The 12,112-nt window shown below is 38.4% G+C and overlaps 1 protein-coding gene across 4 annotated transcripts in view; it reads left to right on the top strand.

Moving 5' to 3' along the window:
* PPP1R9A (protein phosphatase 1 regulatory subunit 9A) overlaps window positions 1–12,112 on the top strand; it is a 139,860-nt gene that overhangs the window by 29,776 nt on the left and 97,972 nt on the right. The window lies entirely within an intron of this gene.

Below are 12,112 nucleotides of genomic sequence, written 5' to 3'. Positions count from 1 at the left end.
AACTTCCCCTGTTTAAGTTTTAACCCATTACCCCTTGTCCTATCACTACAGTCTCTAATGAAGAGTCCCTCTCCAGCATCCCTATAGGCCCCCTTCAGATACTGGAAGGCTGCTATGAGGTCTCCATGCAGCCTTCTCTTCTCCAGGCTGAACAGCCCAAACTTTCTCAGCCTATATTCATACGGGAGGTGCTCCAGTCCCCTGATCATCCTCGTGGCCCTTCTCTGGACTTGTTCCAACAGTTCCATGTCCTTTTTATGTTGAGGACACCAGAACTGCACACAGTGCTTCAACTGAGGTCTCACAAGAGCAGAGTAGAGGGGCAGGATCACCTCCTTCGACCTGCTGGTCATGCTCCTTTTGATGCAGCCCAGGATACGGTTGGCTTTCTGGGCTGCAAGCGCACACTATCAATGTTTAGTGCCTGCAGTGCTTCATAGTGTAAAGAGGTCTTTGTTAAACCATCTTCCTGATTCCTGATCTTCTGTGTTCATCATGCCAATGGATGAAGAGACATGTGTCTCCCACTGTCTAGATTTCTTTCCTGTTCTAGTTCAAATTTTGTAGAGTTTTTAAAACATTAATTTGGGTGGGATTCTTTATTTTGGCAGGTACTTTACATTGCACTAACAACATAAAAGGATCAACAGAGCTGGCCGACTTTATAAATTGAGTGTTGTGTGTTCTTGCTGATGTAACTATAGTTGCAGCAATTCGATTATGAACTTTTCATTGCTACAAGTATTTTTTTTTTCAGTCTCTGGGAACAAAAGTAGTCTTTAGTGATGGACCCAGCTCTCTAATTCAGGTGCTAGCCTGGGGAGAGTCCTCAGTTCCTTTGCTTAATACTGTATGTCTTAGCTGACCATAACCTGAGTTTCTCACACTGTAATTTTAGTGCATTTTTCTTTCAAGCATTTCACAGTAATTTTTCCTAACAAATGATCTCATTAAATTTAGTAAATAAGACCTGTTCCTCTTGGCTGCATGCACCATTGGTTGTATGAAATAACTAATTAGATGCACAAGCCATTTAATAAAAAAAAAGCAAATTACATTCTCCCAATCCCATCACCCAAACAATCTGACAGTTTCTGTAGCAGCAGTGAAGTGAGACTAGTTTGAATCACCAGGAAGACACTACATTTGCTGTGTAGTAAATTCTAATGGCTTTGTCAGTGGAGTGTTTTGAAGCTGGGAATTCATCAACATCATAATGTCTGCGTATTATTGTTTTCAAATAACTCCCTACAGTTATTTGAAAGCGAATGAAATTCTAACCTCAACCTTTGAATTCGTGTCATTTTGCTCGTTTAAGCTTTTGTTTGGATCCTTTTTCTGATGGATTAGGCAAGCAGCTGCTTTTGATCATAGCATCTGTGCCCCTTACTTTGACTTGAAGTTTGGAAATGCGCAGTTCATGAAAGGTCTAAGCAAATGGATTTCTTTTGTTTGTCTTGTTCAAATGAAAGCAGTTTGAAGACTATTAAGGATATTACTATGCTACTGACAATGCTGCTATAGTTTATAATAGTACATAGGTATTTATAACAGTACAGGGTTCTTGGGAAATGACAAGAAGTATTACTACTTGAGAGAAATTGTTATTTAGTTGTCCATTAATGAAAGGGCTTTGGAGTAATTTTATTGACTGAAATGCCAGTATAGATTGGTCTGGTCGCTAGATGAGAGTGACAAAAATACAGGTACATTGTGATGATGCCATTCTTTTGATACTGACAGGAAACAAGAAGCAAAAGAACGGCAGCCATTTACGTACACACCCTCACATCCAGAGGCTAGTGAAAATTAAGACTTTGTAGGCCAGTTGTTACAGTTATAACCCTGTATGCCCTTGCCTCTTTTATGTTCTGGTTTTTTTGAATTGTTCTAGTCTTGTGTCCTACATGGATACAGTTTGTGGTTTGGCACCATATATTGTTCCCCCAAAATCAGACACAAGCAAATTTAGTTGACAGTGCTTAAATTAACATAATGCACAATTCACTAGATTTTAGAATAAATATTGTAGTTCTACCTACATATTGACACCTAGGGGTTTAGATTTGCAAACTCCTGGGTTTGTTTTTTATTTGCTATTATTGCCCGAAGACTTCAAAACATGCTGAATGTTGGAGCCCTCACCTCTTCCCCAAAACCTCTTAAGGGCTCTCACAGCACAGGGGTAAAGAAAGATTATTCCTAGTCCATCCAGCAAGACTGAGTTCTGCTCATCTGGAAATTAGCATGAAGAGGATACTGTTGGTGATGTCTCCATCCTTTGATTCCCCAAGTGTGAAGGAAGAGGCAATTAAAAGTTTTATTCTTTTTGTATACTTGAGAACAATATCATAACAGTTTTTAGGCAACCATCCGACAGCTACAGTGGGCAGAACTGGGGGAGACTTGGGGTACCCAGGAGCTAAGAGGGACCACCCTGCCCGTCTGGGGACAAAGAGGCAAGTAGAAACAATTCTGGTTTCTGCTTTGTGCCTGTAAGTCAAATGATTGTTGCCTTTCTGCTCTTGCTCAGAGTTCACCTCAGTGGTCACTCCTGTTCCTTTACTAACTGTCCAGCATATTCTGATTGTGTTGCTTCATGATTCACTGGATAGCATTCATTAAATAGATATTTTCATTGACAAGAAGCAATTTCTTAATGTTTTTTTTCCTTCTATCCATTAAGAGGGGATCCTGGCAGTATGGTGAGAAGGAGCAGAAAGCGCTGCTAACCATCCGCAGAAAGGGGCATTTACTTTTACAATGAAGATTCACATTCGCCCTCTCGATTTCTAACCTGATGCCAGTTCAAGTCAAATCAAGGCCATGTTTATTGACTTGCCAGAGTTTACTGACAGAAAATGTTACTCTTGGCAAATTACAAAATGGCTGGGAGTATCAGACAAAATAACTGATGCTTCACTGCAGTAATATAAATGACCTAAATACCCAGTTCTAGTGGAGTCTTTTGGTGTGTTAAAATAGATCTTTTGTAGAGTACAAATTGCACACAGTGTAGAAATGTCACTGTAACAAAATATCTACCAGCCTTTTAAGGATCTCTATTAATCAAAAAATGTTCTCAAATAAATGCAAAGCCATTGTAATTATTGCCTTGTTGATGGTTAGTAGCATGTTGTCTGTGTGACCCCTTTGCAAAACGTTATCTTTCATCTTTTCAACATGCTGGCACATCCCCAAGGCTATGAAAAATCGAGAGTCTGGGGATGCAGGAATTAAATGCATTTCCAAATGCTGCTTTTTTCCCTACATTTTCTTTTGAGTTAATTGATCTTTTTTTTTTTTTTTCTTTTAACTCCAGGACCTTTTTTTTTAACATGGTTTCTAAAATTGTCTAGTACCTACTAATTGTAAGTGATTCAGTTTTAACATTTTTTCTTTGCAAAAGCGCTGCCGTGGCTCGCAGAGATGTTCAGCACCCACCTCAATTGCTGATTTCCATGGGAGCTGGAAATGTTCAGCTTTCATAGAAATAGCACTCAAGATGTCTCCAGCAGAGGACTTAAAAGCTGTTGCTCCAGAAATGGCAGGCTGCTTTTGAAAATACAATCCTATATTTGAAGTGGGATTTCTGCAGGAATTTGCTTCATTTTGGTTTGATTCCGCATCAGCTTCTCTAAGAGAATTGGGGTTGGGATGAGGGGTGGCTTCCGGGCATGGATGCATCATGGGGGATGTGAAGGAAGGAGGAATGATGAAAGCCCAGGGCCAGCACCAGAGGCTATAACTGCTTGGTTTGATGTCCCTCACCATGCCTGTGTGCCCTCGCATTATTCTGTGGCTGTGGCTGCTTAGCCTGATTCAGCACAAGGAGGGCTTGTACTACTGGACTTGGATCCAGCAGAGATGAGTATAAAGAACCTCTGTTTAAGATCCCGTATTTTAATGTGGTGATGTGTAGAGGTGACAGAGCAGGCCTGGATTTCTCAGGGAATTGTACTGATCAGAGGCTCTGGGTGTACTGGGATTTTTTGAACCAGGTAACTTCACTGGAGCTATTACAGGGATGAGCTCCTTGGGCAGATAGACTCTGTCAATGCAAAGCAATGTTAGTTGAGCATGGGTAACACGCAGGGGGATGGCATTGCTTTAGAATCCTGCCTGGTGTTGCAATAGCATGCCTATGTATCTTTTAAGGTAGTTGATTTAGTTATCAAAAGGAGAGTTTCAGTAGTGGAGATAGGGCTGCACCTTTCTTAAAGAAAGGCAGGTAAGCAGCTGATGTTCAGGTTGTTCTGCTTTTCCACACCACATTTTCCACACTTAATTGTACAGAAGAGATACTGAGCAAGAGCGTATGTCTGCTTTGGTACGTAAATAATACATTTAGATGTCAAAACAAATTTCAAATGCCGAAAGGAGAATAAACAGAAGGAGAGTTACTGAATGTAAAATTGAGCAATTGAGTTAGGGATGAAGTTGATGCCAGGGCAGTCGGTCCAATGTACTAGCCTTTCTTCCTTCCTGCTTGAAGGTGCGGTGGAGAGGAGGTAATGCAACTAGTACAACATTGCCTCAGAGCATTTCTGAGTCATAAACTGAAGTGCTAAATATCTGGCAATTTGGAAATAATAGGACAAGATTTTTTTGCCCGGAACATTTCACATGGATATCCTTTCTTTCAGTGTTACTTCAGATTTCAGTTTTTACATTCACATTTTCTAGTTTATTTCTAGGATTAATGTGTATCTTTTAACTCACATTTGTAACCTCTCTTGATGCTTGTTTAGCCATGCATCTTATGGAAATTCCTGTATCTCATTACTTGCATGGAGTTACATGTATGCCACTCTAACAGGATTTTTAATTCGTGTTTCCTCTTGCTCTGCTCAGCCAACCATAATACCGTGGAGAAATGTTCTCTTGAGGGCAGGAATAAAATTTATGGAAATAAAATTGATATCTGAGATCTGTTCTTGAAGGTCGTCTTGGCTTACATCTGCCCGCTGTTTACTGCAGTGATGGGGATATGTATGCATGAAAAGGAGAGTGAAACTCTGTGATTGCATCCTTTCCTAGCAAATGCTAGTTAACAGTCTGTGTCTGACCATTTTGAAAGCCTGCTGAGCTGTGTTACTGAAACTACAGGTCACAACTAACAATTATGCAAGTTAATTACTCTTTCCTCCATTGTGAAAGGCTTATATAAGGGTTTCTTTTTAAAACATGTATAATTGCAATGCCTTGAAGATAAAAATGCCGTTATTTGCAGGAGAATACATTGTATAATAGAAGTCAAAGGAAGAATCTACCCTGAACCTTGCTCTCACAGAGTTGGTTTAGCCTAGATCCCCTAAAAATAAAGTCCTGAGGGGCAGGTTCATGTATACTTTGAACAGAGCTGCGTGACTAGGCGCCTTCTGCATTTTGAAACATGTACATTTTATTTCAGGGACCTATGGTACTTTATATATATAAGACTTCTTTAGATAGATATCTTTAAGCACTAATCTTCAACCAAAAATAGCATTACATTTGTAGGACAGTTGGGAATATTCATAATCCAGAGTAACTAAGAAAATTCAAAACAAGGCTGCTGTGAAACATCTATTTTCCCACAGCACAAATAGTGTAACATACAGTTGTTTCAGGGTTCAGTTTTGGAAATGTAAAGTGGTTTAAAAAAAGCCACTAAGCTCAGTACAAAAGCAGTAACTACATTCCCTCTGGAGCCAATCTGGTGTGTAACACAGCTCCTTTTGACTTTTACTATCTGTGGGTTTTAATGTAGGTGGAAAACTTGCCACAAAATAATAATCGGATAGTACTCGACATTTCTAAAAAATGGCTTTTTTCCCCACCAGATTTGCAGCCTACACAGTGAAGTTATGTACTTGTATCATGAAAAAATATAATTTAGGGAAGCAGGAATTCACTGATTATAAAGTCTCAAATGGCAAAGGGGAATACAGTTTCAGTATTAGGCTTTTAGAGAAGAAAAATGTTAGTAATCTTTTACCCATGCATTTATGTCTTGAATATTTACAAATTCATGTAAAACAGAATGTACTATGCAGATTTATTTTTCAGTACAAAGCAGTAGGTACCAAATGCATAAGATGAAGTAGAATAGAAGTAAAAGTGTTTCTGATCTGCACAGAGGAAGGTCCTTTCTATGACCACTGGTAATAAATGAGATCTGAAATAGGCAGCAGTACAAAATTGGCATAATAACCACTGGCACAAGGGGAAATGTTTTCACTCTCCTTTCTTTAACTGTAATGGCTGCAGTGCTAAAGATAAAAATCTAAAACAAAAGAGAAGAATATAATGTTGAAGAATCCAGGTGTATTTAAATGTAAGGTCTTAAAATAGAACAGAATTTTGAGAAAGGTTTTGTTGGGTTTTTTAACAAATTGCATTATTTTAGAAAGTGTCTTATTAAGGCTTCTTATTTTGGAGTATTCAGCTAGTTTTAGTTCAGTTTTGCATGTTTTTTAGCTCAGATACTCTGTTCTTCACTTTATATGTCAAAAACTGCACTTGTTCTGTTAAACTTCAGACTGGCCATTCTGTTGAGAAATACATTACTGTGGCCATTATAAACATTTTATTAGGTATTATAGATGAGGAGTCTATGACGATACTTACTGAGGTTTCTACAGACCCAGTTTAATGGTATCTTTGTCTCATTAGGCCAGCATGCTTCTAAAATGTCTCCACAGAATAATAGCCAATTCTTGAATTAGGAGTATACATAAATAAAATAATGGCTTTAAAATGTTGTATCATGATTTGGTTGTTTCAAGGAATTCAGAACAACTGCTCTGCTACAGAGACTTTGAGGAGTAGAGTGTGTAACTGCAGCTTGCTGCTGTTTCAGCCTTGTCTCATGGGTAAAATGGAGCAAAAGTTCATTAAATTCATGATTGCTTTAAAAAAAAAAAAAAGGAACTTTAATTTACATCTTGCTGGAGGAAATGCTGTAAGAAGCAATTATATAGCCCCAGGTTGTGTGTGCCTGTAATTATTATTTAGTATCTATCATATACCATGTGAAATGCCTTTTTTTAATAGATCCAAGTGTAGCAACTGCAGCAATTTCTTCCTGTCTCAGGACAGGATTTATGTTAGTAGAAAGCATCTTCCACTATTGCCAGTAGTATATTCCAGTCAAGTTGCATGAATTCAAGTCCCCGTTATTGCCAGAAAGAAGTGAATTTTTACAATATTCTTGAGTTTGTCTGGAGAAAATGTAAAATATTTCATTAAGACTCCGGTTAATGTATCTGTTTGGATGTCTTCAGGTTTATTTGAAACTCAGCGCCATTCTAATAGAATGAGTTTATTTGACAGCAAGGTTTCTGTTTTATTGGGAGTTATTTTGCTTTTTCTGGATATCTTGCTAATTCCTTGGAATAAATTTTTAAATGTTATCTTAGATGACTGAATGCTTTTTGCTTCATTTTTGAACTGCCACTTACACCTAACAGCTTTTTCACTTCTTTGACGTATTTCGGACTGCGTTTATAATACAGCCTTGATAAAATTTTCATGCAAGAGCTGTAAGGCTGTGTCTTGCACCTTCCCTAGATTAGAGATACAGTACAGGTTTTAAGACAGGTTGGTGACAACTCTTGATATTAACAGTGCAGCCGTCAAATCATAGTAGACAAGCTACTTGCACTTGCTCTTTTGTCTCATAGAGGTGTTAAAGCAGCAGGCCTCCAAGAGAGATCTTCCTGGGAAACACCGAAAGAGTAACTAAGAAAAGGAGAAGTATATTCACTGTGTCAAGCTCCAAAGCTATTACCTCTTTCTTACATCTTAGCAGAAGGAAGTACCTGTAGGTTCTAAAAGCAGCTCAGCCTCCTAAACTGCAATAGATCAGCACTTTCAAAGAGAACTGGCTGTTTATCAAGTACTGTAATTTATCCCCTTCTTTCTGAATTGTTGACATCTGATCACACAATTGTGATCACACAGTTGCCAATTGGAATGCAGAGGAAACAGTGAGAAATACACAGCTCTGGGTGAAATAGAATGGCATCCTCTTGGCAGAAACCTGCAGGTTTCAGCACATCTTCATCAAGCTTGTCTGGAAGTATCACAGAAGCTTCAGCTTCATTTCCTGTGTGAAGGGATTTGTGGAGGTTGTTGCATTTTGTTTGTTTGTTGAATGTGTCTCAAGTTCTGAAGAAAGATTATTTCTTGAAAAGGGAAGATAAATTTGGAGGGATGAAGAATTTGCTATCAGAAGTTCCTTGTGGAGTTTGCTGAAAAAAAGCCCCAGAAAAAACATAACACAGTTTCATTACTTTTTTTCTTCAAAACTGCCTTCTACTGGCTATTCTCGTGTATTGTTTTAAAAGAAAAAAAGCTAGTTCTAAATCAAACTTTCAATTAAAAAAAAAAACAACCAAACAAACCAACAACATTTGCAACAGTGACCAGAAAATTAAATTTGTCTGGCTTGGTGTCACTGTGGCTTTCAGGAGATGAAAAATCGAAGACAAGTGCTATGTAGAACGCAAAACTGATCTCAGAGAGTGCAGCTATTCATCATTTTTAAGGTTTTGCATCTGGTTTTGTAAGTAATAATTCAGGTAGATTAAATGAGGTCTGCAGTGTTCTTTAACCATTTGGGAAACAAGCCCTTTTCTTTTGCAATATTTCTTCTTCCAGTAATTGAAAAAGTAAAAATAGATCTGGCTTCTTATTTTCGCCCAGAATTGCTCTCTTATTTCAAAATGAAATGTTGGCATCTTCTGCTCTTTCTCTGGGAAAATTTTGGACAAGTTCTTCAAAGGTGTATATAAAAACAAGGAAAAATTCTGAACTTTTCAATTTCTGTAGAAGTATACCAAGCCTATTTTAGAATACTAGAGTGACTCTTGATATGAATCAGATGTATTTCCCTGGCTTTTGCTATTTGACTGGTTCCTAATAGCTACTGGTAGACACTGTAATGATGTGCTATTATCTTGATATCGTAATTGTTTTAAAAGGAAAAATACTTTAAATGTTGTGGATGGCACAGCGGGAACCAGAAGAAACTCCTTCAGTGTCATTTTCCCAAATAGGAATAACACAGTGCCAGTTTTTTCACATACTCTACTGCTTTTCTTTGTCTTTGCTGACAAAGAAAACCTTCAGGGAGATCTTCCATCATGTACAGCAGTGTGTGTGTGCCGAGGGCTGAAGGGAAGTTGATGAGCAGCATGCTTCTGGCCAGCCTGGTGAGCAGGTCGGCCAGCATCCAAGAGCCGTGTCAGTGCTACCCAGTGATCTGGGTGCCTGCCATCAAGTGGTGAAATGCTGGGGTCAAGCAAGTGTGTGTATGTATGAAATACTCTCTCCAGTGAGATTTTAGATTTGTTCTATTGCCTGATATATTTTAATTGAAGATAGAGGAATGAACACAAACAGCCTGTAGTAGAGAAACTAGAATCGAATAATACAGTCCTTCAAAAGAGAGGTAAGAGAACTTATCTGCTGGAAAACTTCCAGGAATCTTGGAGAAAGTAAATTTCAAGAAATAACTACTATGTATTTAAGAAAAAAAAAAGCTAAATAACTCTTTGAGGTAATTTGAAAGAATATTGCAGGAGATGATAGAAGTTTTCCTCTTTGATGGTGGAAGACCTTAACTGAAATGCTAAGAGTGACTTTGAAGAATTAAGCATAGAAAGCATGTACGTGCTTATGCATAGTTGTATATTACACGTAGCTGTATAGTACACACAAATACCTGGAAGGCACTGTAGAGTAAGTGGTATAATAAATTTATTGAAGCATTAGGTCAAGTCTAAAGAAGAGAACAATTTGCAATGGTATCCTTTGGAAAAATGTATCCTTTGGAAAATATATCTGCTACTACAGAACTATATGTAGTTTATGCTTTAAAACAGGTGGAAAAAATGGTAACGGGACCTTTCCAGAGTCTCTTTATTGCTCTTATAGAATTCTCTGCATTAAATGCAGGCCTGAATGTTTACTGCTTTTTGTGGTATTCAACCATGATCAATACCATATAAAAAGCTCCTGACCATTCTGTCCTTAATAACTTTGTGTGGGAGTGCATGGAGAAAAAATTACTTCAGGCAAGCCCAATGGCTATTAATACTTAAATAATGTGATCTTGCTTAAATTAAATATGCCCTATGTACTCCACACAAATAAGTGTATTTACCACAAGGTAATTTATTTCTCACTTTCTGGGGGACAGGGTGAATAGAGAAGGGTGTTCTTTTTCCCTCTGTTTTTATTAATTTTCATATTGTTTAGTACAGGAGAAAACCAGATCATATGGAGAAAAATATTTTAACGTTTTTATGTAAGTCATTTGTGGTTTAAAATTTAAGTCTTGGATCTTCTGTTGCAAAAAACTTGTATTTGATTGTCAATGAAGACAAAAGCTGTATGAAACTATGTGCTTTTTCTGTCTTATTTTTAATTCCAAGCAAAGTTACCTTTAAAAGTATCAGAAGCATATTGCTGGTGGTAAGAGGAATGGTGATGTTAGTTTAAGAACCACTTTCATATGATGGTAACTAGCACATGCAGGCCAAACAGGGTTTGGAAATCACTGGGCATAGAAGATACAGTCAAACTCGTGAGCAAAAACCTTGCTGAAAGGGTCAGATGCTGTTGGAACTTCACCTTGATATTTATGCTGTAGTTTATGTCAGATTTAACCATTTTAAGCTCTGTCTGGGAGATACTAATTCAGCTGTGAGTACTTGCTTCAAGCTAGTTTATAATACAGTATGTCAGGGTGGAAAGCCAACAGAGACATGGGTGCATCGGGTTTTGAATTCCAGGAATCTGCAAAAAAGCAGCAGGGATCAGGAAATCTCAATAGAATCAGATGTTAAATCATTTCAGCTGAGACCTGTTAGAAAATAACAGATGAAGATTATTTTAAACTAAAAATTAGGTAATACATCTCTTAATATTTCGGGTAAATCTTTGGATCAAATGGCACACTACAAAAAAAACTATTCTAAGGTCCAGGTGTGAGGTGGTCCACTGCTTGCTCAGCATGTTCCGGGGGGGGAAACAAGTAGAAACAATTAGTGATCCAAGGGTCCAGGTAAACTCTTACAGTGTGCTTTGATGATGGTGTGGAAGAGTCTCAGTGGCTTGTTGTGGACTTAGCTGAATATGAGCTGTTCATTCTTGTGATTGCTTTATAGTTAAGACTTTGAAGTTGCCTTTTAACTTGTTCTAAATAAATTTCTGACAGATCACTTATCATACAGACCGGCATGTCTTAGAGCAGCATATGTGTTGATCAGAACCTTTTTTTTACCTCCTAAAAAAAGAAGACTGGTTTGTTTGGACTCATTTTCTAAGTTGCTAAGTCTGCACCTTTCATTCTAAGCAGAAACTGTCTACTTTCTTTAGCTGTGGTTGTAGGCAGTGATATATGCTTTATCAGGCCTCGAATTAATGACTGAATGGTAGGATGATCATAAGGTCCTTTCCAACCCTGACCATTCTATGATTCTAAGATTGCCTCCTTGTGCCCTGTGGAAGAAATAGGAGCATATTCAATACACACTGTCTCTGTCTACCTGGAAATCATAGAATCATGGGGTTGGAAGGGACCTTAAAGCTCATCCAGTTCCAAACCCCCTGCCATGGGCAGGGATACCTCCCACTAGACCTGGTTGCTCAAAGTCCCCTCCAACATGGCCTTGAACACTGCCAGGGATGGGGCAGCCACAGCTTCTGTGGGCACCTTGTTCCAGTGTCTCACCATCCTCACAGTAAGGAATTTCTTATATCTAATCTAAATCTCCCCTCTTTCAGTTTAAAGTCACTACTTGTCCTGTCACTACATGAAAGTAGTAAAAAGTCCCTCTCCAGATTTCTTGTAGGCCCCCTTTAGCCACTTGGAAGGCTTTTATAAGGTCTCCCCTGAGCCTTCTGCTCCCCAGGCTGAACAACCCCAACTCTCCTGTCTGCGGCCCCATACAGCCCTTTCCTCTGTTATTTCCATAGCTCTGCCTTGCTGTTGCACTAGGATGATTTTCACCTGTAAGGTTTGGTGTACCTGTTGGAAAACTGCCATAACATTCTTCCTGTGTTAATTTGTATACAGTTCTCGTGCTTTTAAGGAAAGCAAGTGCTTGTTCAGCCAGCT

Source organism: Pezoporus occidentalis, unplaced genomic scaffold, assembly GCF_034315485.1.
Source record: "Pezoporus occidentalis ecotype Australia unplaced genomic scaffold, CSIRO_AGI_Poc_V1 ctg9, whole genome shotgun sequence".
Taxonomy (NCBI): Eukaryota; Metazoa; Chordata; class Aves; order Psittaciformes; family Psittacidae; genus Pezoporus; species Pezoporus occidentalis.
This window is presented reverse-complemented; position numbering and strand designations above follow the sequence as displayed.